Source organism: Equus quagga, chromosome 9 (genome assembly GCF_021613505.1).
Source record: "Equus quagga isolate Etosha38 chromosome 9, UCLA_HA_Equagga_1.0, whole genome shotgun sequence".
Classification (NCBI taxonomy): Eukaryota; Metazoa; Chordata; class Mammalia; order Perissodactyla; family Equidae; genus Equus; species Equus quagga.
Window position 1 is genome coordinate 21,527,277 of NC_060275.1, and position 27,083 is coordinate 21,554,359.

Below are 27,083 nucleotides of genomic sequence, written 5' to 3' on the forward strand. Positions count from 1 at the left end.
TCACTGTTGCCTGGATCATTGAGTTCAACTTTGCCTTTAAATCGTTCCTTGGGCCAATTTTGGCAATTCTGTTAAAGAAAACTAGACTCATACAGACTATGGCTAGAAAGGAAGAAATGTTTATTTACTTTACCCTTCTTTCATCTTTTTCATACCTTGGCATATATACTATGAATGTCCTGGAATTCATTCAGGAAGCAATAGTAAGGGAAAGCAGAATTTGTAAAACTGGGTCCAGTAAAATGAAAATGATCAAATTTTCAATTTTCTTACACAATGGTCTAGACTTGAAAATTGGTGCATTCAATGTATGCATTCTTTTGGCAATAATATTTCAAAGCTTAAAATGATGGTGCTTGTTGTCAGTCATTAATCAAGCATTCATTAACAATGCAAATTTTCACACTATACAACCATGTCAGTCATAATTTATACTCATAAATTACAGGACTTTTTTTGCAATAATGATATTTGTGCCTTTTTCTTTCTATTATTATACTTCCTTATAAGTCCAAATGCTCTGCAAAACAAGAGATTTATGTCCTTGTGCCCATAATGTTAGCTTCCCTATACCCAAATCTCAAATGAGAAAAAACTCACTGACATTTCCCAAGAGAATATGAAAAATTGATGAATTTACAGAGAAGGATAATCTAGAAGATTCACAGTTGGATGATAGCTTAGTAAATAATGTAAGTAACCAAATGCTTAAGGAAAAAAGAACAAAAGGCTAAAGTCAACATTGTTCTAATTATAAATCTTGAGTGGGATATTTGTAGACATGGACTATGTGTCTAACTCATAGATGAGTCATTAAAATGATTTGTAGGACTTTTCTTCTCCATCTATAATAATCAGAACACAAACAACTGGGCTATTGGCATATTACAAGAAATTTTCATGAAAAACACATTTGTTCAGAGCTAGATGCCTGAAATGATGCATCCATAACAAAGAAAGTTTTACACACCTAGCATCCAGAAAGAACAGAGAGAACATCTCCCTTGGACAAGAAGGCATGCAGAATGTTCTCATACAGGTTATTTAATAATCAGAAAAACTTGCGATGGAGAGTGAGAGGCAATCAGATAGTTGTATAAAAAATGTTTGTAAATATGATAAAATATTTCCCAAAGTTTTTCAAGCAGTGACCTGGAGAGAGTATTAACATGGGAATGGAGATGAGGTGAGGAAGAGGAGGTAGGAGAAAGAGAAGTCAATCACTTGACAGATATTTACAAGCCAATCATTTGACAATATTTCACATATTATTGGAAATTTCAAAAGTAATCAATACAAGAGACTTATTCTGGAGGCCAGCATTGTGGCCGAGTGGTTGAGTTCACATGCTCCACTTCGGCAGCCCGGGGTTCACCGGTTCAGATCCTGGGGACGAACCTATACATTGCTCATCAAGCCATGCTGTGGTGGCATCCCACATAAAAGAACTAGAATGACTTACAACTAGGATGTACAACTATGTACCAGGGCTTTGGGGAGAATTAAAAAAAAGAGGAGGATTGGCAACAGATGTTAGCTCAGCGCCAATCCTCCTCACCAAAAAGCATACCTAAAAAAAAAACCAAAAGACTTATTCTTTAATTCTTTTAGATCATCAAGATACATTCTCTGATGTTTTGGTAGGTAGATCTTGAGATTAAAAGTGTTGTAAATGCAGTCACAGCAGGGCTAGAACGAAGCTACTGAGTAAAATGAAGAGAATGCAAATTAATTTGTTCTTAAAGTAATATGGGCTGGGGATCAGTTATTAAAGCATGACATTAATGAGCCCAAATCAATATATTCAGTCACTTTAGGAAGCTGCTAGGTTTTCCATTCTGTGGTACTAGAACACATTTCTAACTGAGACGTGATGTCATTTTTCACAAAGGGGGCTGGGAGAGAATATGGGCGCACAGAATTATAGAGAAAGGAAATATTTCTTAAAGCAATTGCCCTACAGAAAGGGATAAATGATGCCATATTCATAAACCAAGAGCTACAGGCATATTTAATATATCCTCTCAATTTAATAATAATAATAACATATATATATAATTAGATATAACTTTACATTTCCCCTAAGTCCTTCCAGGACTTAAATGTCATTATAGAGAAAGCAGATCAGTGCTTACAGAAAAGAAAAAAATCATTAGTCCTGTCTCAAGGCTTACGGCTTAGAGTTGTGTCTTCTAACTACTTACAGCCATAAGAGGTTAGACGCCGGAAGCCATTTTCCTGAACAAATCCAATTGCACGACCACAGGTACCCCCAATGCAGTACGTCTTCCTCCCTCACCATGCCTCACCTTTTCTATACCTAACTTCGATTTTGAGGAACACTATTCATCCATCTATTGCCTCCTTAAAACCAGCAATTGAGACTTTATAAAAATTTCTTTTTCTCCAAATAGCTGATCAATGCCACTCATTGATTATTTCTCTAATCTGACTTCTCTTCTCCAACCTTAGAATCACTGAGCTAATTCCAGACCTTTTTTATTTCCCATTCATCACTGATCTCTGTACAGTTTGACCCCCTTAAATTGATCTTCCTCTTTCTCACCACAATACTGCATTCAAACTGCTAACAGACTTCGCCAGCTTATGCTAAAATGATCTACTCGTCTATCTCTCAACCTTAACAGATTCTTAGTCCTTCAAGCACAGGAACTATTCGTTTCTACACCAAAGTACTAAATGTGTTGCTGACACATAAAAGGCACTTACTGAGTTTTTTGAATAACAAGTTCGGATATATAGAAATTATGCCAGAGATTAAACTGCTATTATCAGTTTTAACATGGTGAGTAGATCTTTTACTGTAATAAATGAAACATTCTCCACTTTAATATGGCTGACTGAACATTTTCTCTAAGGTTTACGCTATCCAGGTAGAATTTATGCTCTTCAAAGAATGTCAGTGGTTCTTGAATTTCTTATTTTCATCTTTTGGATCAAGTGACCACATACAATAACATGTTTACAATAGAAAAGATTATTTAGAGAGCAGTTTTGAGCTATTTCTTTAACCCTCCCATTCCAATTTCTACACCCTTTTAAAGAACATAGTTCCTGAGAAATGAGACAAATAAAATGTTTCTACTGGTTATAAAATATTATGATAAAACAGAACATCTTTCTTTAAAGATATAGTTAACATTTATGAATTTGAATTGTTCCTTTTCTCTTTTGAATTGGTTCTCTGTTCTCAAGGTGCCGAGCCTATCCCAGTGTTTGAATATTTACTATATCGATTTTAAGAATGAACATTGCTACTGTAGACTAATTGCACCATACTCCAAGGCTTTATTTCACTAAAATCACTTTAATCCAACACCTTCCAGGAACTAAAGGATAGAGAATGAGTTTCTGGTTCCCTGGGCCTCATGCATGAGTCTCCCTTAAAAGTCAAAGTATACTTTGAAAGAGTTTAAAAAACATAAGGAGTCAGAACCATGAAAACCAAGCTTGATTAGAAAAGTTGTTGGGAACCAGAAAGAAGAACATTATAATTCAAGGAAATTCATCTTCACAGCAGCTCAGTTATTATCATATGGTGGTTTTACAGAGAAAACCACACCATAGAACTCAAAGGCTCGCTCCAGCTTGCGTCGGAAACAGATGCGCCAGGCTTTCTCCCAGTCTGCAGAGGAGACCAAGACCTCAGGTGGGCATGACTTTCCCCATTAGAGGTCAAAATACACACTGGACAAGGGTCCTTACTGTCCATTTTTCATCTCACTCTCACCTTTATCTAAGTACTCTGTGATCTCAAAAGGAAGGAACTCTCACCAAGTATGTAAATTCCTGGGGTGGGGAGAGGGCACCTCAACTAAGAAGGTATCCAGGAGCACTACTAATGAGCTATACATTCTACTTTTGTTTACTTGGTTTCTCCAGTAGCTAAGTGAAACATTACGATCTACCAGAGGAGATTTGGGGAGGCAGTATAGAGCGATTTCAAAATAACTAGCACCTGAAATGGCCTAGTGTGGCCCTGAGAGAAAAGCAAACTCACAGTTTCTCATTTCATTTCATTGCTACTATGTGAAAGTCTTCACCCACTAGCATCCCATTGCCAATTGAAGATTAAAGAATAGGTTTTCCTGATATGATGCCCTATTTATTTAAACCTGTTTCACTCTGTTTTAACCTTCAGTAATATGTACCAGAATATTTTCACTAAAGTGAGTTTTTTCCTAAGATATGTTTTACAGTGTTGTTTTCTGTATTCTTTCTAAAATAAGCTTTTATCTCCAAACCCTGAGAGGCAGCATTTGATGACAGGTGTTGCCAATTTGGGGAAGATTGGGATCAAAAGTTGACTGAGGGAGCGACAGGAGCAGACGCTGGGAATCAGTTTCTGATACTTAGCGGTGGCACCTATCTTTAGTTCACTCAAGGTTAAGGAATTAACAAACAGGGTGCACTGCTTCTGCATTTCCCAGCATTTGGGAGAAAATTTCAGAAAATTGGAGGCCTAAGTCAGTCTGAGGAGGCGCCTGAATCAATATAAGGAAGCTCTTAATCTAGGAAAGGTTTCTTTTTTTTTTTAGTGCAAAGAGATGCCTAGTTTTTCTTTCCCTCTTCGAAAAACTGAGTTTTTTTCTATATATTGAACATTTTGACATGTCCAGAAATCTTTATCGACACTGCATTTTGTTTATGAAAATAGCATATTTTGAATAATAGGCCATAAGAACTAAGTAATTCTTTTAACGAACTTCTCAGGCTGCAGGACTTTGCCTAAGTTAGAGTGGACAAATATCATACAAATAAACCAATTTTGCTTTTTTCTAATTATTTTTGCGGTGTATCCCTCATGTCAGATTTAATACACGGTTTTGTTTTTCTGAGCAAGGAGAGAAGCAACAAGAAAACAGACCGGGTTGACCCCAAGTTCACTATAATTGAAAATAAATTTATGTGCCACAGAAGGAAGACTAAAATAAAATCTTGTTCTTTTCCCCTAAGCCTCTGAAAATGAAAGTTTTTCCTATTTTATAGAGCTTATGTATTTCTCTTTTTTCTTTCTCTCTGTGTGTTTGTGTGTGTGTGTGTGCTTATTACACATATATACATCTGTATCTATGAATATCTACCTGTCAATCTATCTGTCTGTCTATCTAAATGGGTAAACAGGTAGATACATGGAAGGAAGAGAGGAAAGAAACAGGAAAAAAGGAAGGAAGGAACTCAACATGAAACAAGAATTGTATGTTACCAAGTCTAGAGCTAGACAATAGGGATATTAAAATTATCAACCTGTTCCTTGCATTTTACACAGGAGAAAGTCAAGCCTTCAGGAGACTGAACGCCATCCCCATACCTATACCACACAGCATTAGTGCTATCTGATTAACGATGGACTTAATATTTGATATAAATCCCACCAACTTGTGACACGTGTCTCTGCTTCTCTGAAATTGTTCCCAAAATTATGTGGGAGAGTCTTGATATCCTTGAATATAGTTTTACCTACTAAAAAAGGTTGTTCCTGCATTTCTAGATATTAGACATTTATATGACGGCTACAGCTTAATTTACTTTGTTTTGTTATTTTTTACAACGGTATTAACTAAAATTGCACTATTATCTCAATTTGTGATCTAGACTATCTATCAAACATCAAACAAATTGTGTTCTTGTATGTGTAGGATCACAGTTTTGGAAGAGAGGGTGGAGGTCATTTAGTTCAACTTCCCAGGACAGGCAGTGTCTACAAGAAATAGTCTCAGAGGGCTGCACTTCTTGGGCTTCTCTGGTTTTATCCAGTCCTTGCAATCACTTCCCAAGTGGTCTCTCTAGCCTCACCTTGCACCCCTCTCCACTCACTGCCTTCCACTCTCTAAACGCTGCTTTCGGCTCCTTCAATGCACCAAGCTCTTTCCCAGGACAGAAAGTCGGCAGATGCTCTTGCCCTGTCTGGATTCTTCTCTCCCAACTGTCCACCTGACTGGCACCCATACATCCTTGAGGTCTTAACAGGTCCTCAGACAGGTCTTCTTGACCAATCCCAACATTATTCTTTCCCATTTCCCTGCAGTCACAATAACTCTTCAACTTTCTTTGATTTTAATTTTCTTTTGGTATTGTCTAATCCTTCCCTTTTTTGGAGAGGGAGTGAGGAAGATTGGCCCTCAGATAACATCTGTTGCCAATCTTCCTCTTTTTGCTTGAGGAAGATTGTCACTGAGCTAACATCTGTGCCCATCATCCTCTATTTTTTTGTATGTGGGACGCTGCCACAGCATGGCTTGATGAGTAGTGTTCAGGTCCCAGCCCGGGATCTGAACCCGGGAAACCTGAGCCACCAAAGTGGAGTGCATGAACCCAGCCACTACACCACCAGGCCAGCACCTAATCCTTGCTGGTTTTGAACACTATTTTCTTTTAATAGAAAGAAGAAGGAAGCAAAATAGAAATGGAGTAATTCTACTTTCTCTCGTGTCCACTAACTTCCTTATTCACTGCTTTGCTCTAAACACCACGAAAAGGATGTTTGGCGCTCCTCAGCATTTTTTCCAGGCTTCAGACCACTCTGGGTCTTACTCTTCCTCATACTATGCTTACAGCTTCTGCAACACCTTTGTAGCTCTTTCCAGTTATGTGTTCCTTTGTTCATCCGTTCTGCAAGCTGTTTTAAAAAACTGATTTTATTAGAACCTCCATGTAGCTTCATGAATTTCTCTAGTGATCTTTCTTTTGGGATTATGTAAAATGCCATTTCCAGAGCTTTTAAAAGTTAGTTTATCTGAACTCCTTGTTTTTGAGAACTCCATCTTCTATCAAAGCTGCCAATGATTCCAAATTGCTACATGCGATCATGGCCTCCCAGTCTTCACCTTAACAACATCTGACACAACCGACCCTTCTCTTCTTTTTGAAACACTTTCTGGCTTGTGTTCCATGATGACACTCTCTTCGAAGGTGAGGGGTGGGGAGCTTTTTACTGGTTCCTTCTATGCAAGGTTCCTCAAAGTTAGCATAAGCCAGAACTTGGTCCTTAGGGCTTTCTCTCTCTCTCTCTAATATCTCTCTGGGTGACATCCTCAAGACCATGGCTCTATATAGCATCCACAGGCACTTAATTCCAAAATTTCTATATTCAGCTGTGACTTCTTCCAAACGCTCCAGATTCTTATCTCCGAAAGCCCAATTTGACATTTTTACTTGGATACCTAACAATACCTCAAAGGGCTGGAAGTGAATTCTTCATTTCCTTTCAAACCTGTTTTACTCCATCTTAGGCAACAGCTGCACCATCTACCTAGTAACGTCAGTACAAAACCTGAGGATCGTTTTGGTTCTTTCTTTTTCTTCACTCTCACCTCTTACTCAATTCATCAGCAAATCCTGTCAGCTCTGCCTTTGAATAATTCCTAAGCCTGTCTCCTTCTCTCCAGGACCACTATTCCAACCTTGATCTATGCCACTGTCACCTCTGCTCTGCTGGAAATACCTCCTAACTCATCTCTCTTCGACTCTGCTCACCCTACAGTACCTTCTCTTCAAGAAGGCCAGGGTGATTTTTTTAAAAAGGTGGCCTCCTCTGAGGCTTTTCCCGACCACTGACTCACACAGTGTCCCCCTTTCCCTCCCAGGTCATTTGCATTATTTTACATTAAAAATTTTTTTAATAGCACTGAAACTTACATAATTGCTAATTTGCTTATTGACTTAGGTGTCTCTCTCCCCAAACTAGAATGTAATTTCCATGATATTAACCTCCATTATCCACAAGCTTAGAAGAATAGCAAGGTTCCTGGGATGCTCAGTATTTGTTGAATAAATTTTCAACAGACAATATCTAAATCATAGTGTCTTCTCATTTCACTCAGAATAAAAATTAAAAGCTGGGGGCCAGCCTGTGGCTGAGTGGTTGAAGTTCCTCACCCTCTGCTTCAACAGCCAGGGTTTGTGGGTTTGAATCCCAGGCGCAGACCTACTGCCCTTGTCAGCCGTGCTGTGGAGGCATCCCATATACAAAGTGGAGGAAGACTGGCACAGATGTTAGCTCAGGGCAAATCTTCCCCACCAAAAAAAAAAAAAAAAAGAAAGAAAGAATGAAAGAAAGAAAGAAAATCAAAAGCCAACATGTTTATTAGGACTTTCAAAGCCCTCTGTGACCTGGCCCCATTACCTCCCCTCCCCCATTTCTTGCTACCCTCCCCCTCACTCCCTCTGCTCTAGCCTGCACAGGCTTCTTCACTATTCCAGGAAGATGCCAGGCAAAGCCCTGCTTATTGGTCCTTCAGTCTGGAAAGTTCTTCCTCCTTGAAGCCACACAGTGCACTCCCTGACTTCCTTCAGACCGATATTCAAATAGCATCCTCTCCATGAGGCTTTCCCTGGGCACCTGATCTACAATTTCAGCACTCGCTGGGCTGTGCCGCTGACGCTATCCGCATGCCTCCTCTGCTAGGTATTCTCTCCCTGGCCCTATCGCTAATGTACCATCCATTCGGTGTGCTTCTCTTATTCACTATCTCCCCAGTAAAAGGCAAGGTTTATGGGGCCAGGGATTTTTGCCTGTTTTGTCCACTTTTGCCCACACAGAGCCCAGAATAACTCTTGACACTATTAATAAACACTTGAATAAATGAACAAGAAACTTAAATTCTTTTTATCAATAAAATGAGCAGTTGTTTAGTTAAAAAAGACAACTAATTGAAGATTTCTTGGCTATGTGTTAAATAGAGTTTTATTCTCATTATTGGTAATCTAGACAAGTTTCCTTTATTTAAGGAGGGCCTATGAGCGAAGGTTAATCTTTAGAGAACATGAATAACGATTGCAAAGGGCGTGAAACAAATTAAGTAATACTCTCAACACAATTTGTGCGATTTATGATAGGTTTTTATTGTGCTTAGTGAGGTTGCTACTTCCTACTACTATATATTAAACTCAAGCTCTATATATACTTAATAAAGAGTAAAACATCATTCTCCTTTAGCCACCATCTTTAGAAAGTGACATACTCTTCATGGAAAACAACTGGTCTGTCCTGTCTGTTTTTACTGTAATTGTTTTCCTGCATCTCAACATTACAATTACTTGCATAAGAGTTGAACTATTGGTTAACCTGCCTTGATGAATCAACTCAAGAAACTGGCTTAATTATGAGCTGAGTTTTATGTGAATACTTGATCTATGTTTCATGCTCTACCGATCTGAAAGACAAAAAAAACTAACCAGAAATTTCCCATAGTGAGGGTGGGAAAAGAGCAGATTTCCGTCCTGAACCACCTGGAGCTTTGGATGACTTCCACTTTTCCAGAAGAATAGTTAAATAAATGAAAAGCAATTCCGGAAGCAGCAGATAATTTTAGTATGAGCTGGTGTGCCAGGGAGCTGAGAAGATCAGCTCTGTCAGGGTTACCTTCCTCATCAGGTCAAATATTCCTCTTCCAGAAATGGCCTATGAGAGAGCTGTGGTTTGCTTACATTTGACAGATTCCCTTTATTCCTTCTTGGCAACTACGAGAACAGGCTCATCCAGTTTTATGTGAAATGTTTTGTTTTCCTTTCAAGAGCAATGATGGTGACATTTTATGGGAGGCTATAGTCAGTTCTTAAGCAGAAAAGCCTCATTAATATTAAACTATCTGTCAAGAACATCCTTTTTTGTCATCCATAAAAATCTTCTCTTTCCTTCAAGAAGGGCTGATCCAGTCTGGATAGAGGATTATGCTGGGAAACTATAAAAAACAACTATTGAGGGGGAATGGCAAAAAGCAAGTATGGCTCTAACTTCATACTGCAATCTGGACTTTACAGTAACTTGAAAATTCAATAAACTGAAAATACCTGAGGCTGTCATCCTGAAGTCTATCTTTTCTGCTGACTTTTCAAATTTAGGACTGTGCAACCACGTATATAAAATATATATATATATTTTTATAATATCACTGAATATGCACGAATGTAACTAAATATGGAGAACAGTATGAAATTTTTCTTTTAAACAGAACTAAATCAAAATTATTTAGTCAAATAATATCAATAATAATAAAATAATAATCAATAATATAATCACATAAATCATATATCATTTCGTAAATCACATATAAATCATATATTTTATAAAATAAAATAGCTGTTATTGTATTAAATAATTTTGTTGCTGATAACCTTGAAACTACACAGTCTAAATTAGGGCTTAATTTAATAATATACCATTTAAACAACTGGAATCTTATATCCTTAATTTTAGATTTGAAGTAAAAAGCTGGTAAATATGTCACGGGTGTGATGACTTGAACCAAACACAGCTTTTTCCTAGGAATGCAGCCTCCAGCTTTAGCTTGTTATGTCTCACCTGTTTCAATAGTTTTCAGATAATTAAATAATGGATGGGGAGGGAAAGTCTTGGAAGCTAATTTATTGTGACCCCTTGAATGAGCCCATCTGTATATACCCTAATAGCTGCAACACTTGGACCAGAATTTGGAAATTCACAGACCAAAAAATTGGAAGACACAAATCACCTGTGATTTCTCCGCGGCTATTTCTCCAGAGGAAGTGCAAAGAAACGTCCTATCGCTTGCCTGCCTTGTCTCACTAAATTACTTCTCCTTAAATGAAACTCCAAACACATTATTATTAGTATTAATTATTTTTTGGTTGTTTTTGAGATAGAAATGGAAGGAACTGGCATTGCACTGCCCAGTTTTTGTATCCTAACCAGCAGTTTGATATGCAAATACCTAAACAGCCAGCCAGCTAGTTTTCCGCTGACATCCCTGCGGTCACATCCCGTCCTCGCTAGGATCTGGGCTGAAGCCGCCGATCTCGGGCGCTCACACACAGAGCCATGCTGGCCCGAGGCGCGGACTCCAGACCCCGCCGCCTCTCTCCTGGCCTCGGCTCCTCATCCAAGTCTCACTTCCCTTCCGCAGGCTAGCCGCCGAGAATACCCTGAGTGGGTGGAAACACACTCCAGCAATAACAGGCCGGCTTCCCCAACTCACCAGCCTGCGAAGTTTCCTTTGCAAGAGGACTGGGTGCCAGGTTGCAGAGGTTTCCTTCCCCTTTCCCGAGGCCTTGACCTCCTGGACTTCCACACCGGCAACCCCACGGGATCGGCTCTACAGGGCGACAATCCTGGGGACAGCTCCTTATTTTTCCAACCTGTGGCGCTCAATCGGTCCCACGCCGGCCGGTCCCCAGCCCCTGCCCGTCAGGACTGTATGCGGCAGGACTTGTAGCACCACCCCTGAGTCCGCCGAGCCCTCTGGAGGTTTGTGTGAGAAGAAGGCGTGTCTCCCAGTCCTAAAGCGGATACGCAGGGTGCACCTCAAGCAAATCTTGGTGGTGACTCAAACGCGCTTGGCTGCTGGTGAAATTCTCCCCGCTGTGGGGCTTCAAGCCTTAGAAGCGAACTCATCTTTATTCCTTCATTTCTCTGTGTTTTCTTTGATATTTCTTATTCAAAGAGCCCAGGCACTGTGAGAACTGCTTCCAAAAGCATTGCATTCCCCTCCTGGGGTGTCTCATTAACCATAGAGAGCAAGGGTTCGGGAGTGGACGACAGAGAAAGGGTTCGGGAAACAAAAGGGGATCTGTGAAGAAATTAGTGCTTTAAAAGTTAGGGTCTGTTAATATGAATACATTAATCAGTATGGACCATCCTGTTCTCTGCCTCCTAGAGTCACTTCAGAGATAGTAAATAGTACATAGAGGTTAGCAAATAGAGGTGGTGTCCATGAGATCAAATGAAGTCAGGAGCACACACATTCCCTGAGCAAATATTTACCAAGGGCCTACTATGTGGCAGACCCTGTTCTAGACACTTCAGATGCATCCGTCCACAACAAAGATCCTGGCTGGCTCTGTTGAGGTCACCTTTGAAACTCTGCCATCCCTAGTTTACAGATTGACAGTAAAGGTGAGACTCCAAGGATATATACATATCATAGCAGTAGACTTACTTTTCCGTGAGGAAAGTTGAAAAGTTCCAAACCTGTTGCTTGCATTCATGTTGGTAAACAATGAGATGACTGCTTATAAATTTTAATTGTTTGACCAGTTCTGACAGGGTGCCCTAGAGACAATCTGGGAGGCAGGGCTGTTATCAGCTAGGGAGTGTCTCCCAGAGAAGACCTGTGGGAGGGGTAAAGGAACAGCCCCAAACCAAAATGAAACACAAACAAACGAACAATAGCAAAGAGATGGAGGAGTATTGGAGGAAACATTTGGTCCTATAGGAAGCTGTCTGTTAAGAAAATACAGAAGAAGCTCTGTTTTCTATGTCTCAATATTCTTATCTCGAACATGGGAATAATAAAATACCTTCATAGAGTTATCGTAAGTAAATGAGTTCATATCAGTAAAGTACTCAGAACAGCACCTGGCACATAAATTCTATATATATGCTGGCTATACTTATAATTTTGGTAGCACCTATCTTCTCCCTCCTCCCAAAGTTTTAAAGTCCAATTCATAAAAATTATTCTGATCTACTAGGAGAAAGTATAGGAGGTTTGGCCATAGATTTTCAAAATATATATGCTAGGAATCTATATTTATAATAAATCTATTTCACGTCCCTCAGCAATATCTAAGTATATGACAAGAGTGTGTCCATGGCCTGGAGAGAGATAAAAGAAAGAACATAAGAGCCTTAAATTTATTCCGCTGTATATAGCACACTCTTTTAAAACGATTCTGTGCTGTACAATGATCACGTGTATTCTTTACCTAGTTTGTGTTCCCTTACTCAAATTATTCCTAATAGCTATTTCCTACATGCAAGACACTTTATAAAGCCCTTGCCCATAGATCGTCTCATTTAACTTACACAACATTGCTTTGCAATAGGCAAGGCATCTATTTTTATTGTCCTCATTTTAAGAATGAAGATACTGAGGTTGAAGGAGTCACAAAAACGTGCCCAGAATCGTGAAGGTTCATAAAGGTAGAACTCAGGTCTGCTGATCCAGAAGGCAGAGCGCACGGTGGTCACTAGACTGTGCTGCCTCCCCATTTCTAGAAACAGTTCCTGCCGTGAGAAGGTTTAACACATACACTTATCACCTGCTCTCCTTGCCACCCTTCCCTAGATGAGTATGTTGGTTGCCTCGTTGGGTCATCTCTTGCAGGGACAGTTCTTCAGGAGTCACTTGCCACTTGAGTCCTGTCTTTCACATTCCGAGGCTCAGAGGCACTAATGTTACATAGTGACGTTCTTGGCTACTCCACGGTGAAACTTTTCCATCCCTGTGGGAAGGTGGATTCTCAGGGAGAGAAGGCAGTAAGAGAACATGAGAGGAATGATTCTTGGCCACTTCATCAAGGCCATTTTAACCAGAGGTGAGGCAGAATAAAAGACCCCAAAACCAGTGAAAACAAGGTAACAGCATCGTGTGTTGTAATAAAAAGTAAATGCCTTCCTGTGCCTGGAGTTTATCTAGCACAAATTATATAGACATAGTTTCTGTCCATAGGTTTATCATTCAGTAAATACAGCACTGTGGTAAATGGAAATATAAACGTACATGAGAGACTTCTGGTTGAAAATGGCAAATTGATCACAGGCGTTTCATCTCCCCTTCTTCAAACTCCTTTAACATAAGAATAAATTAATTTTTAAATGCTATTAAATCATAAAGATGAATAAAAAGAAGAGGAGACAACAGAAGATGAAATAAACTGCAATAGATGGTTGGAAAAACCCGAGTCAGATGGAGCCTTGCTAACTGATTTGCAAGAGGGGGAGAGTTTATACATCGCATGCCTGTAGGAGGGGTTATGGATAAGAAGCAAGACAATGCTTCCTGCGCAACTGGGAGGCTCAGGCCTGGGAGGCAGAAATATCACCATGGAAGGAGGCCAGGTGGTGGGGTGAACACAGGGGTTTGGTTAGACGTCTGTATACGGAATGCTTGGACCCAAAGTTCCCTTCCCCAGTGCTGTGCAATTAACCAAGCATAAGTTCCTCCATCTGCTCAACCCAGCCTCCAGGAGACGGCAGGGTTATTTTGTGGAGAAAGTAAACTAGAGTAATGTGTGGTTTAACAAGATGAACTGAACACATGCATTTTCACTCTGCTCCTACAGAAAATGAGTTAAAAAGAAATTTATACACAACACAGCAAAAAGATCTCTTGAAACTGAAAATATACTTAAAATTTTAAAAATTTGACAGATGGGTTATAAGATTAAGTTGAAAAAATCTTTAGGAAAATAGAACAAAAAGCTATGGAAATAAAAAATTAGAGAAAGCAAAATATTTCTGGCTAATGGAAATCTCAGAAAGTTCCAGAAGAGTTCTTTCTATCTAGAAAGGGATGGAAAAATTAAAGAAATAATGCAAAAACAATTCCAGAAATGAAGATCATGGATTTTGGGAATCAAAAGTTCCAATAAAAGTCCAAGAGAACATTTTTAAAATTAATTGATTAATTAAACATGCCAAAATAAATTGTTCTGAAATATTAGAAGCCCAGGAATAAAGAGAAGAACCTAAAATCCCTTCCAGAAAAATAAAGCAGGTCACATACAAAGGAAAAGAATAAAAGTTGCATTGGATTTCTCAAGAGCAATAATGGATCCAAAAGATTTTTTAAATGACTTCATATTTCTAAAATGAAATTATTTTGAATTTAGAATTGTCTACCCAGACAAAATGTCAGCCAAGTGTGATTAAAGATATTTTCAGACATGCAAGGATTCAAAAATATACTTCTTGTGCCATTTTTAAAGAAAGGTCCCCCAAACAACCTTATAAATCAAGAAAGAGGTAGAGATGGAACCCAGGAAATGCAAGTCCAATACAGGAAATGGTAAAGTGAATTCTCCAGAACAACAATTGTGAAGCCAGCCTGGACAGAGGCAAGATGAATTGCAGCAGGAAAGTCTCCAAGAAAAAAGAAAAAGAAAGTAATTATTTGATGTACATGTACATTTGAAAAATTATTGATAAATGTATGTCCATTGGAGACTGGAAGTGCTCATCCAAGTCCGTGTTTTTCTCTTTTTCCTAAGCACCCCACTAGATTTCACTTCTTAACTCTTTGCGGAGGTGGTGGGGGAGGTATGTAACTGAGTTCTAGCCAGGGTTATGTGGGCAGCAGTGTATATACCACTTCCAGGCCATTCCCATTAAATGACCTATGAGACACAAAGACTCAGTGAAGAGCTCTGGGGCCCTAGAAGACATTAAAGCCTTGAGATGAAAGAAATTTGTGGTTCTGAATGATTGTGTGGCATAGAAACCTAACTGCCACACATTGGATTGTGACATAAACAAGAAATAAACTTACCCTGTTTCAAGCCACTGACATTTTTTGAGTTGTTTGTGATAGCAGTTGGACTGTTTGGGCTATTACAGTTTAAAAAAGATCATTTGCGGGGCTGGCCCCGTGGCCGAGTGGTTAAGTTCGCGCGCTCCGCTGCAGGCGGCCCAGTGTTTCGTTGGTTCGAATCCTGGGCGCGGACATGGCACTGCTCATCAGACCACGCTGAGGCAGCATCCCACATGCCACAACTAGAAGAACCCACAACGAAGAATACACAACTATGTACCGGGGGGCTTTGGGGAGAAAAAGGAAAAAAATAAAATCTTAAAAAAAAAAAAAAAAAAAAAGATCATTTGGGGGCATTTGTGAATACTTTACAGTTGATACAAAGTATACTAAACAAACTGAAAACAAGGCTATTACTAACTCCGGGGAAAAAACAAAAGGTTATGAGAGAAAAGAAACATATGGTAATACACCAGTTTGTTCAGATGTAGATATAACAAGAGTAATGGGAGCACTGACAAGAAAGTAACCATAAACTGTGATATAACTATGGATAGATGGTAGGCATAAGGAAAGACAACGTGTGTGTATATACACTTAATAAATACTGTGTAAAACTGCTAAATAAAGAAATAGCAGGATACACAAACCATTTAGAAATATGTAAGTAAGTACAAAAACATCACTAAAAGAGTCAAATATTTTGCTGTGAGGATTGTGACTGGGACTTCAGAGGAGAGATGTGCTGGTTTATAAAAACTTTAGCACCTTTTTTTTAAAAACTGTGAGATGTATTACCTTAATAAAAATAAAATTAATATTAAAGCCTTAAAATATATAAGGGAAATAAAAAGTATTTATTCGACAGGGAAAACATTACAATTCATTAAGTACTTGCATATATTTTTTGCATAATCTATAAGCAGTGGAGAAAGGGAATTTGGGCTGCAGAATGATGATAGACTTGAGAGGTTTGCACAGTCATTAATTCATTCAACAAACATTTATTAAGTGATGTGTGCCTGATAATCTGCTGTGCACAGAGGATTAAGTAGAGAATACAAAGAAAAAATATAAGGTACTCTAAGAGAAAATGAGCATTTTAAAGCTTTAAACAACAAATATGTTTGGTTTCTTCTCTCTTGTCCTTGGTGATATAAGCCACTGACTTAACTTTTTGGGCAAGATACTGCTTTTCATCCTTCAAAATATTCTTAAAAATTGCCATCTTGTCTCTTGACTTGAACCCCACACTGGTGGGATCAGAAGTTTCCTCACTCGCCCTTCTGGGATTGCAAGGGAGGCTTTACCAGCCAGTCATGCTCGGGTTTGCCTCCGCCCGCTGCTCATTGTCAGTTCATATGAGGTCTGTCTAATCACAAATAAAAATCAACCCCTCCCCAGTTTGAGGAAACCCACAGCATGACTAAAAGTCACAAGACTGGACTCCCAGGTCATGCTAGTTTTCCTAACTACTTTTAAAGATGTAACTTCAAGAAATATATATGCTTAAGTGAATTTCTACTAGCAAATTACTTTAAATGTGCAAACACATCAAGACCTCTGTTGGGCATCCAAGGGGACTTGCTCACATAATTACATGTAGAGCATGTACTCTACGGTGAGGTCTCAACCTCCCCACTTCTACCTTCCTTTTGTCTTGGTTTCTTAGAGTGTGATGAACATACGCTGGGACTTTATATGGAAATTATTGTAGCTTAGTCTATTCTATCTTTCTATGTTAAAGCAACATTCTATCAGAAAGGACCAAATGGTTTCATGAGTAATGTTTGCATATAACCTTTGGCAAGCCCTGACTTGCAAAAAAGCCACAGTCATGTGGGTAAGACATAATTCTGTCTATGAATAATATTAAACCACTTTATAAAAAAAATACTGTAAGTGTAATTATGGACATAATTACAATTACAAAATTGTCTAATCACTTTATCAAATTGATTAAGGAGAAATAAATCCATATTAATAAAAACTAAGCAGATAGGAAAGAATGTAATGACAATACATATTGATACACATAAATATAGTCATATGTCAACATACATAATTAATTGTATGTGCTAACATAAGTATAGTCATATACAAGCACTTGTAAAGTATATACATATATTTGCTTAATGCTAGCTTTAGAGTGACAAAATAAAGTATCATGTGTCCACCACATAAGTGTGAAAGAATGTGTGGTTGTTCCTTCATTTCCCAAAATATGTCACCAAAAAGGTATTCTAATTCACAACTTTTGCTACTTTTTAACTGCAAACACTTTCAATTGTGATGTAATAAATTCAGATAATTAAATCTTTCATAAATTCTTTTACTTGCCTTTTAACCAATTATCAGATAATTTTTCCAAACATCCAAACTAACATCGATTGATGTAATTTCAGGCAAATATGTCTTTGCCCTCCAAATGCTTTTTTGATCAAATTAAACTATTTTCATGAATGTTCCATTATAAGAGATATAAATAACACCAATATAAGATAAACATCTGTTTTTTAAAATATAATTTGGGAAATGATTTTGCCTTATATTTGATCATATATGATATTGAAAGATAATTTACAAAAATAACAAGTAGTAAATGAAGATTTGGTCATAGCAAAGAATCCCAAGCTAAATGATTACTTTTTAAAACTGCATTTTCAAGAAATAGTAACACTATCTTAATAAATAATCTTGCATTATTACTTAAAAATATATACTAATATATATTTAAATGCTCTATTTGCAAAATGACATGAAAAGTCTCAGTACTATAGCCATACAACACCTCCTGAAATATGCATCGCTGCCATAACCACTAAGTAGTTTCCTGTTCTGTGGATGTTTTAGCTACAGATTTCATCACTGCAGTAGATTGAGAGAATGGAAGGAGATCCCCACACACTTCATGTACAATATATGCTTTTGTCAGAACTACTCAGCCAGGAGAGGTGTCAAGATGGCGGTGTAGGTGGGCTCTGAACTCACTTCCTCCCATAGACACAACCAATTTACAACTACTCTTGGAACAATTACCCCTGAGAAAGAACTGAAAACTGGATAAAAACAACCTCTGGAAGAGGCAGAAATTCCTTTCTGGAGAGAAAAAGCAGCCACCTTGGCAAGCCATGGCGTTTCATGGCCTGCTGGGGGAAATCCTAAAGTATGCAGCCTTCCCTGGAGGACTACAGGACCTGACTGGGGAAGCCTTACCACTATAAGCATCCTTTGGACTCAGCACAACTGAGGTGAGTCTCATACTATCTGGCTTTGCTGGCTACTAACAACAATGGGGAATACCCCTAGAAAAGCTATCAGACATAAAGAAAAAAAACCTGGCTCTTAAAGGGCCCAAACACAAATTCGCCCATTTTGGAAAGCAACCTAAGATCACAAGAAAGAAAGGTGCACAGACCTTTGGTGAAAAAAAAGTGACCTGATAGGATCTGGATGCATCTCGGTGAGAGGTGAGACATCTCCAGGAACTGAGACGTTGGCAGCAGCCACTATTGTGACCTAGAACAGGCATGCTGACACAGATGCTGGGAGAGGCCATGGGAGTTCTTCCCCTGGCCTGTTAGCCCAGGGTCTGCCCCACTCACTAGAGCACCTATTTAATCCTGCCCAGCCAGGAGGGGCAGCCTGCCCTACCCTGCAGCAAGTCCTCAGGCAACTTGTGGGCTTGCATAGGCTGGATGCCTGGATCCTCTGGACCCAGGTGAGTGGATCTGCCTCTGTGGGGCAGGGGGTACACAAGGGGTGGGTGGAATGTGCGGGGCATTGGTGGAATCTGTGGGGTCTCTGCAGTGGAGCGACTGGGTCCACTTCAGCGGGTTGGGACACTTGCATGAGGCAGGATTGTCTTAACTGTGTGTGGCTCTGTGGGCGGTGGGACTTTTCAGCTGCAGAAGACCTGTGCTTCTCAAACAGCCACATAGGGGATCAGCCCCTCTACCAAAGTCTAAAATAATTGCGTGCTTCTGTGCCTGGGGCCAGCCCCACTCAGCTGCAATCCTGAGAGAGCTGAAGAAAGCTTTGCAGGCCAAAGGCCTACAACAATTGTAAGCTCCTGGGCCCAGCAACCAGTCATGCAGGGGGCCTACTCACTTAACAGAAAAACTGCAACAGAAATCTGCTATTAGACCTTGCAGCCAACTGCTGGGACTCCCCATGCCTGACAAAGTGACTGAAGGGTCCACAGCAGCCACATGCAGCTGAGTGTTACAACCAGCTGGCCAGGGGGACAACCTAGTCTCCCTGGGCACCTGCAGCAAGAGCAACCCTGCCACAATAGAAGGGTACATGTGGCCCACACTGGGGACACTCCTGGAACATTTGGAACTGGTGAAGGGAGGGAAACACACTGGTGGCCTCATGAGGCATCTCTTACATGAGGCCACTTCTCCAAGATCAGAAGATGTAGCTGACCCACCTAATACATAGATATAAGCACTGAGAAAGAAGCAAAATGAGGAGGCAAAGGAATACACTTCAAGTAAGGGAACAGGACAAAAGCCCAGAAAAAGAACTAAATGAAACAGAAATAAACAATCTACCTGACAAAGAGTTAAAAAAAAAAAAAGTCATACGGGTGCTCACTGATCTTGGGAGAAGAATGGATGAACTCAGTGAGAATGTCAATAAAGATCTGAAAATATAAAAAACAACCAATCAGAAATGAAGAATACAATACTGGAAATGAAAAATTCACTAGAGGGACTCAGTAGCAGAGTAGATGATACAGAAGAATGGATCAGTGAGCTGGATGAAAGACTAGAGGAAATCACCCAAGCTGAAGAGAAAAAGGAAAAAAGAATTATGAATAATGAAAGCAGTCTAAAGGACCTCTGGGACAACATCAAGCACACTAACATTCATAGTATAGGTATCCCAGACAGAGAAGAGAGAGACAAAGAGTCAGAGAATCTATTTGAAGAAATAATAGCTGAAAACTTTCCTAACCTAAGGAAGAAAATAGACATCCAGGTAACAGGAAGCACAAAAAACATTGAATGAGATAAACTCAAGAGGCCCACACCAAGACACATTATAATTAAAATGTCAAAAATTAAAGATAAAGCGAGAATCCTAAAAGCTGCAAGAGAAAGGCAGCAAGTGACATACAAAGGAAAGCCCATAAGGCTATCAGGTGACTTCTCCACAGAAACCTTACAGGCTAGAAGGGAGTGGCATGATATATTTAAAATGCTGAAAGGAAATAACCTACTGCCAAGAATACTCTACCTGGCAAAGTTATTGTTCAGAATAGATGGAGAAATAAAGAGTTTCCCAGACAAGGAAAAATTTAAAGGAGTTTATCACCAAGAAATTAGTTTTACAAGAAATGCTAAAGAGACTTATTTAAGTGGGAAAGAAAAGAACACAAATAGGAATTAGAAAATTATTTTTCAAAAAGGCAATAAAATCACAGGTAAAGGCAAAAATACAGTAAAAGTAGCAGATCAACCACCTATGAAGATAATATGAAGGTGAAAAAAGAAAATGCTAAAATTGCCTATTTCCATGATAGGAGGGTAATGGGTACATGCACACACACAAGAAGGTTATATATGATATCAAAAACATAAAATGTGGGGGGAGGGGTGTAAAAGAGTAGGGCTTTTAGCAAAGAGGTCAAACTAGTGAGACCATCAACTTAATATGGATTGCAATACACATAGGTTATTATATATATACATATATTGTTATATATGAACTTCATGGTAATCACAAACCAGAAACCTATAATAAAAACACAAAAAATTAAGAGAAAGGAACCCAAACATGATACTAAAGAAGGCCATCAAACCACAAGGGAAGAGAACAAGAGAAGAAAAGGAAAAGAGAAGAACTATTAAAACATCCTGAAAAAAGTAACAAAATGGCAATAAGTACACACGTGTCAATAGCTACCTTAAATGTAAATGGACTAAATGCTCCAATCAAAAGGCATAGCATGGCTGATTAGACAAAAACACACACCCAAATATATGCTGCATACAAGAAACACACTTCAGACCTAAAGACACTCACAAACTGATTTGAAAGGATGGAAAAAGTTACTCCATGTAAATGGCAATGAAAAGAACAATGGGGTAGCAATACTTATATCAGACAAAATAGACTTTAAAACAAAAACTGTAACAAGAGACAAAGAAGGGCACTACATAATGATAAAGGGAACAATCTGACAAGGGGATATAACACTTGTAAATACCTCTGCACTCAAAATAGGAACACCTGAATATATAAAGCAATTACTAACAGATATAAATATATAAAGCAATTACTAACAGATATAAAAGGAGAAATACAGAGTAGTACAATAATAGTAGGGGAATTTAACCCTCTGCTTACACCAATTGATGGATCATTGAAACAGAAGATCAATAAAGAAAGATTGGCCTTAAACAACGCATTAGACCAGATGGACTTAGTAGATATATACAGAACATTCCATACAAAACCCACAGAATACACATTCTTTTCAAATGCATATGGAACATTCTCCAGGATAGATCACACATTAGGCCATAAAACAAGTCTCAATAAATTTAAGAAGACTGAAATATCAAGCATCTTTTCTGACCACAAATGTATGAAACTAGAAATCAGCACAGAAAGAAAACCAGAAAAGCCCCAAATACGTGGAAATTAGACAAAATGCTACCAAACAATGACTGGGCCAATGAAGAAATCAAAGGAGCAATCAAAAAATACCTGGAGGCAAGCGAAAATGAAAATACAGCTCGCCAAAATGTATGGGATATAGCAAAAGCAGTTCTAAGAGGGAAGTTTATAGCAGTACAGGCCTACCTCAACACACAAGAAAAATCTTAAATAAAGAATCTAACAGTGCACATAAAGGAACTGGAAAAAGAAGAATAAACAAAGCCCAAAATCAGTAGAAGAAAGGAAATAATAAAAATCCGAGTAGAAATAAGTGAAATAGAGACTAAAAGAACAATAGAAAAAATTAATGAAACAAAGAGCTTGTTCTTTGAAAAAATAAACAAAATTGACAAACCTTTAGCTAGACTCACCAAGAAAAAAAGAGAGAAGGCTGAAATAAGTAAAATCAGAAATGAAAGAGGAGAGATTACAATGGACACCTCAGAAATACAAATGTTATAAGAGAATACTATGAAAAGCCATACACCAACAAATTAGATAATCTAGAAGAAATGGATAAATTCTTAGAATCATACAACTTTCCAAAACTGAATCAAGAAGAAATAGAGAATTTGAATAGACTGATCACCTGAAAGGAGATAAAAACAGCAATCAAAAACCTCCCCAAAAATAAAAGTCCAGGACCAGAAGCCTTCCCTGGTGAATTCTACCAAATGTTCAAAGAAGACTTCATACCTATCCTTCTCAAACTCTTCCAAAAAATTGAAGAGGAGGGGAAGCTTCCTAACTCACTCTACGAAACCAACATTATCCTGATACCAAAACCAGACAAGGACAAAAAAAAAAAAAGAAAATTACAGGCCAATATCACTGACAAACACCAATGTGAAAATCCTCAACAAAATACTAGCAAATGCAATACAACAAAACATTAAAAAGATTATGCACCTTGATCAAGTGGGATTTATTCCAGGGATTCAGGGATGGTTAAACATCCACAAGTCAATCAACGTGATACACCACGTTAACAAAATGAAGAATACAAATCACATGATCATTTCAATAGACACTGAGAAAGCATTTGACAAAGCACAGCATCCATTTATGATAAAAACATTGAATAAAACCGGTGTAGAAGGAAAGTACCTCAACATAATAAAGGCCATATATGACAAATCCACAGCTAATATTATCCTCAATGGAGAAAAACTGAAAGCTATCCCTCTAAGAACAGGAACCAGACAAGGATGCCCACTTTCACCTCTCTTATTTTACACAGTATTGTAAGTTCTAGACAGAGCAATCAGGCAAGAAAAAGAAATCCAAGGGATCCAAACTGGAAAGGAAGAAGTGAAACTGACACTATTTGCAGATGAAATGATTTTATATCTAGAAAACCCTACAGAATTCACCAAAAAACTTTTAGAAATAGTAAATGAATATGGTAAATTGCAGGATAAAAAATCAACATACAAAAATCAGTTGCATTTCTATACACTAATAACAAAGCAGAAAGAGAAATTAAGAATACAATCCTACTTACAATTGCAACAAAAAGAATAAAATACCTAGGAATAAACTTAACCAAAGAGGTGAAAGATCTGCACACTGAAAACTATAAAACGTTATTGAAAGAAATTGAAGAAGACACAATGAAATGGAAAGATATTGCATGCTCTTGTATTGGGAGAATTAGCACTGTTAAAATGTCCATACTTCTGAAAGCAATCTACAGATTTAATGCAATCCCTTTCAAAGCTCCAACAACATTTTTCTGAGAAATAGAACAAAGAATCCTAAAATTTATATGGAAGATAAAACAAACACATAGCAACAGAGATTGGATTGGTGGTTACCATAGGCGAAGGGGGGAGGATGAAGGGCAAAAGGGATAATTAGGCTCATATGTTTGGTGATGGACTATAATTAGTTTTTGGGTCATGAACATGATGCAATCTACACAGAATTAGAAATATATTATGTTGTACATCTGAAAGCTATATAATGTTATAACCCAATGTTACTGCAATAAAAAAAATTGAAACTAAAATTAAATTAAAATAAATTTAAAAAAAGAACTACTCAATTAATTTTAAATAAATCATAAACGGTTTATTTTTATAGTCATATATTTGATGGGAGTCTTGAGAAGGAAGATGTTTTAGAAGAACTGATAAAGGAACATGTGATTAGAATGAAGATGCAACAATTAGTGTATCTTCATTTTCTTGCATTTCTCTACATGTAAAATGTGGTAAATATTAGTCATTTTCTTGGTATAAGGCATTCAAACCCCTTCCCTGTTTGTGGAGTCTCCTCCAATGCATGTCTTGGTGGGAATCCGCTATAAAAGTCAAAGAGATCAGATACTCATGACAGTGATGGCAGTTTGTAGGGTCTGGATGCAATAGCATTGAGTGGTTCCAATGGTGGCATTCTAATTACATGAATGAATGCCTCTAGGCCTATGACTCTAGTCCTATGCCCCCATGCCCTGGAGTGGGGGCAACAAAATATCAAACCTGGGAAAAGCAATCTTACAACTAAAAGAAATATAGAATTTGCTAATTTACATAAGCAGACAAATTAGAAGTATGTGTGGGAATGGATTCTAAGGGTGCTTATACCAGGAAGGAAGAAGCACAATTTTAGAACAAGATAGACTGATTAATATGGATGCCCAGGATAAAATGTACCAATTTGATTAGCTGAGAGTGCTTGTAATTGTTTCCTCAGTTTGAAGAAGTTTAAACCTAGAGTAAGCCCTATCTTTTTTTGTTTTGTTTTGTTTTTTTGTTTTCTTTGGAGAAAGATTAGCCCTCAGCTAACTACTGCCAGTCCTCCTCTTTTTGCTGAGGAAGCCTGGCTCTGAGCTAACATCGGTGCCCATTTTCCTCTAGCTTATACGTGGGACGCCTACCACAGCATGGCTGCCAAGCAGTGCCATGTCCGCAGCCGGCATCCGAACCAGTGAACCCCGGGCCGCCGAGAAGCGGAACGTGCGAACTTAACCTCTGCGCCACTGGGCCGGCCCCTAGAGTAAGCCCTATCTTAATAAGACCTAATCTTGCTCTGTAGAAGGACATCCCAACAACATTACAAACACATACAGAGTGTCTTCTTTCTACGTTTCCCAGAACGATCATGTGGCTATTTTCCAAGATAATTGGCACTGGGGAGCAGGAACTTTTCCAGAATAGTAGAGCATTGACTGTAGGATATCACTAATGGCTGAGTAACAAGAAAGTCACTGCAATTCAAAGAATAGAGTCAGGACTCTTGGCTTTATCAAATTCTACCTCACGGTGGACTCAATAGGAGTCTCAAATCCATCTCATGTTTATTTTGCCGTTTTCCCCCTAACTTACAGGTTAAAGGATAATGTGATAGATTTATCTGGAGATTAACCTGAAACTATGCAACACTACTCTAAAGAAAACATCCAATGGCATAGTCATTATCTGAAAGAATTGCAGACATTAGTGTGACTATTAAGAACTTGAATGATGCAAAGAAGGTGATTCCTATTGCATCTCCACTTGGTTCTCTACACTGACCTGTGTAGAAGGTGGATGGGTCTTCAAGGATGACCATGAATAAAAACAAACTTAATCAGATGATGACTTCAATTGCAACTAATGCAACAAATCAAATAGATACAGATTCTAATGTACTTGGTATACTTGGATAGGTGGCTCCAAGTCATTTATTTATTGAATTACCTGCAAGGTTGTCCAAATGATCCAGGTTTTAGACAAAGCAGTTCTTCTTTTACTCTGTGCCCAGGAGACTTATGATAAGAAGAATTATCTGCAGTAGAGTAGGTGCTGTACAGAGCCTTTGGCATTTCCTAGTAGGGGGATCATTTGGGAAGCCTCTATGTGTAAAATTACAGAGTTGTAGGTCTTCCCAAGTTCCGGATAGAGAAAGATGAGCAAGAATTCTAAATCAAAAAGCTTGGATTTTACTTCAAGTTCTGCCAAAAAGACATTTGTGATGGATTCTTCTTTGATTTTACATGTTAAAAACAGAGTTTTAAAATAATTTGTTCCGCTTATAAAAATTTCACGTCTGACACCACTAAAGGCATCCAAAGAATGAAAGTTTGTGAGTCTATACATAAATGAATCTGTTCACTACCTTGACATCCTTAGCAAGGAAAGTTGTAAGAAATAGGGTAAGATAAATCACAGAAGTGCCTTGGCTATTGCAATGCACCCACAGCCTCGCCTCAACTCATTAGTGGCAAAACTGGATTTGTAACAATCAGGAAATACATTGGCCTGAACTTGCACTTAATGACCTAAGATCTTTTAACACTGGTCATCATAAGTTGAAATCTGCTTTCTCCAACTAACAGCAAATCTTTGCAAGTTTTCTTACCTTTTCCTCCTCCTTGAGACTATCCCTGTAAAAATAAAATTATTATCCTTGAAATTCTGTTTTAAAGTTAGAAATAAAATAAAGATGAAATATTTGTCTAAATAATGTATTTGATTGTTAATAACCACCCAATGAGTTAAATAAAATTTTAATATGTAACTCCACACGTCTATTCCTCAGTTGTTTGGGCATAAATATATTTAGAGATTCAAAACTAGCATAAGTAAATATTTGATAATATTGGAAACGTGTGAAATATCTCCAAGTTGAATCCACTCCCTGACCCCGTAACTCCGTGACCCCATGATTCGTGTAGTAGTGACTATATTGTTTGTAAGATATTCTTGATTTGACATTGGCCTCTTGTCCTCAATTTAGTCCTAGGGGTCCAAAAAGCATTTCTAGCCCCTTAACACCTTCCAAGGACTTTTGCTGGCACTATTGATGGTTTTGGGCTATGACAAGGAAATTCCAAATCTATTTCTCCACAGTAACTCCAAAAGGGCCTACTGCTTATACCTCAGTATATTAAAATAGTGTTTTATACTATTAATAGAAACTATATACAGTTTCACTTATACTGCTGAATTTGTGTCATCACAGAAACAATTGTATTCAATAAGCCAGTTGAAAAAGGCAATGAATTAGGTTTCAAATTTAATAGATACGCTAAAAAAAAATTGATATTTAAAGAGAGAAGCTTTATTTAGCTGCTAAATTAATAATATTAAGTGGACTATCAAATTCCCTAATGATATCACAAATGTCAAGCTTTTACATACTTTAGCCTTGAATTAAAATCCACATTTTTGG

General features: G+C 38.2%; 1 protein-coding gene across 2 annotated transcripts in view; it reads right to left on the reverse strand.

The window, feature by feature from the left end:
* RAB27B (RAB27B, member RAS oncogene family) overlaps window positions 1–27,083 on the reverse strand; it is a 161,876-nt gene that overhangs the window by 52,025 nt on the left and 82,768 nt on the right. The window contains exon 1 of one of the 2 annotated variants that reach the window (XM_046671547.1): window positions 10,977–11,235. The exons of the other annotated variant lie outside the window; for it this stretch is intronic. The gene's annotated coding sequence lies outside the window, so the exon portion shown is untranslated. Of the gene's footprint in view, window positions 1–10,976; window positions 11,236–27,083 lie in introns of those variants that run through there. 2 annotated transcript variants of the gene reach the window in all.